The sequence below is a fragment of the Sphaeramia orbicularis genome, chromosome 22, assembly GCF_902148855.1.
Source record: "Sphaeramia orbicularis chromosome 22, fSphaOr1.1, whole genome shotgun sequence".
Lineage (NCBI taxonomy): Eukaryota > Metazoa > Chordata > Actinopteri > Kurtiformes > Apogonidae > Sphaeramia > Sphaeramia orbicularis.
In genome coordinates, this window is record NC_043978.1 from 1,719,001 (window position 1) to 1,722,169 (window position 3,169).

Genomic DNA, 3,169 nt, shown 5'->3' on the forward strand with positions numbered 1-3,169 from the left:
CATAAAAAATTAACTTAAATCAACATTTTCATCTAAACTATTTTTATTTCTAATCTAATGTATAACAAAACAATAAATGATAGACTTATAAATACAATTATTCTGACCACTGATGTTCATGAGATTCAATATAAAATAAATTCACCAGTGGAATGAGTGTTTCTCAGTTAATCCACCAGGGGGCGCCGCTCTGAATTAACCATACTGGACAAATACCATGAAGAAGAGGAAAGTTTTTTGAGAAGAAGAAAGTGAGTAATAACAAACATGGAGACGACAGAGGCAACACTAATGTGATACTAATATTGCAGTGTTTTCTCTGGTAAGGTTTAAAAGTTTAGCTTCAGCAGGAAGAGAAAAGACAAATGAGTGAGAAGTTTGGTTTTCACTTCTGTTGGCGGCGGTCCGCACCGCTCCCTACCCCCGGTGGTATTCTCTGTCTGGGTACTCATCCGCCATCATCTGGAAAACAGATGGAATGTTCGCAGAGGACGACAGATACAGTCTGTATCTGTCTGTGTCTTTAATGTTACTGTCAGTCAGTGTTTCTTTTCTCACTGTCATTCATTTTGACAAATCTCCACTCTGCTGACATTCCTCCTCCACAGCGTACCTGCTGCACTGAACTGTGAATGTCACGCTGCCATAAGTGGTCAGATACCTTCGCCACTGTGGCTACACGGGCTGAAAACAACTTGGCCAACCAGGAAAATGCATTGCCAATGGCGATGTGGCGATAGGCTTGCGCAAGCCTAGAATTGAATTTGTGATGCTAAAATGGGGTCATGAGCCAAAAAAGGCTGGGAACCACTGGACTGGAGAGAATCCGGATCTGACTGGGGTTGGACACATTTGGACAAACATCTGGAATCAAAGTCAGACGAGGATTTCAGCTTTTATTTGTGTATACATCCTGTGTTGCTCTTGAATACAAACAGTCAAACCTAAAATATAAATACTCTGTCACTGAGCTTCACATAAAAACAAAGGCTCTAAAATGGCAGTAAAAAATGTAGTGAAACTGGACATGTTTCACAGTTGCACCAGCAACATCCCACCTGTTTATCAACCACATGTTGCTTATTTCAGTAGAGTACACTGTACAGTTCAACTGCACACGGAAAACGAGTCCCAATACAGATAGAAATGTCAAAAAATGGTAAAAGCATCATATGTAGACTACCAGTCAAAGGTCTGGACACACCTTCTCATTTCAGTGACCTGAGGTGGACCGCAGGTGCTCAGCATCACTGGGAACTCCTTCCAGACTGTTGGAAACATGTCAGGTGACGACCTCATGAAGCTCATCCAGAGAGTACCAAGAATGTGCAAAGCAGTAATAAAAGCAAAATGTGGCTATTTTGGGGAATCTAAAACAGGAGTCTCAAACTCATTTTCTTTCAGGGGCCACATTCTGCCTGATTTGATCACAAGGGGGCCAGACTAGGAAAATAACAGCATAATAACCTATAAATGACAACTCCAAATTTTTGTCTTTGTTTTAGTGCCAAAAAAACCCATTAAATTATAAAAATACTTATTTTTTATAAACTATCCAAACAAAAAAGATGTGAATAACCTGAAAAAATGGAAATTTCTCAAGACAAATAAGAGCAATTTTAACAATATTCTGCCTCCACTTCTCATTTGTCCATGTGCATTATGGATCAGATCTACGAAGACACTAAACACTGAGGAACAGGCAGAAAAGAGTTACATTTGTGCTTAATTTTCTTTAGACATTTCAGGTTGTTCATATTTGTTCAAGTTATTCACATTTTGTTACAGAATAGTTTGTAAATGTAAATATTTTCATAATTTAATGTTATTTTTTGCACTTTGAAGATGTCATTATTTATAGGCATAATGTAATATTTTTTCCACATCAAATCAAGAAGGAAAAAATGGAGTCATTCTTTTTTGTCAGTTCTTCTGCTGTTATTATTTGACTGTAGATCATATTGGTCTGTATGTGAAACCTGAACTAAAATGAGTTTGACAGCCTTGACTGGAATTTTTGCACTTTGCAAATTCATCCCACGGGCCAGATTAGAACCTTTGGCGGAACGCATTTGGCCCCCAGGCCGCATTGAGACCCCTGATCTAAAATATAAAACATGCTTTGAGTTATGTCACACTTTTTTAAAACTAAACTGTAAAAACTGGAACTGTCACAGACTGTGTGGTCATTAGAGTAGAGTGTGATGTGTTAACAGTATTAAGTGTTAAATTCATGATTTTATTTTTGCTTCAAAATGATTTCTAGTTTGTGTTTTAAAAATGAGACATTGCCTCATGTACCTTTTAAAAAAGAATATCCATTTTATGTAAGAGTTTGTTACGTAAAGGTCATAAAAGGGTCATGACGAGGATTCTGGGAAGAGAGTGAAGAGGCAGACCAGTTACGGATGCTTTGAAGAAAAAATGGGACTCTGCATTCAGGCGCCAACATTGTCACAGTGTTTTTTTTGGGGATTTTTATATTAGAATTTGTCTGAGATTGAGAGAAAATAAATCTTCATAAAAGCATCAGTATGAAACCTGTCCGTTTATTTCCTCCGCCCGGAGGTATTGTGATCACTTTGCTTTATGTGTTTGTTTGTTTGTTTGTTTGCAACTTTATGGGAAAACTATTACAACCATCTCTACTAAATCTTCCCCACAGATAGGCCTAGGCCCTGGGACCAACCCATTAAATTCTGGTCCAAGTAGGCCAAAGTTCAAGGTCACAGCAAGGTCACAACATCTACAATTTTCCTATCTGTTATCATTGAGCAATTTTTGAAAATTCATAAAAAATTCAAAATGACTCTGATTAGCCTCTAATTGGATCCACCTGTGGCTTAGAACAATATCTTGTATCTGGCACAAAATTGTCCACATCCACTGTGGAATGTGGACTCTGTGGACATTTACATTTAACGTTGAAAATCCCATTTGCCACACATTTTTCATTGTAACTCCACAAATATTAATTGGAATTGAATATAATTTGACAGACACATGACTGGTACCAAGCTTCAACTTTTTCTGCTGTATGGAACAACCTGGAAACTGTTGAATTTAAAAAGAAATAGTCGATCCACACATGCACAGCGTTTGGGGTGCTTGGCGGATGTTTGTGCTCTCTGAACACTTGTTAAACCAATGCAGCTACAACTCCATAATT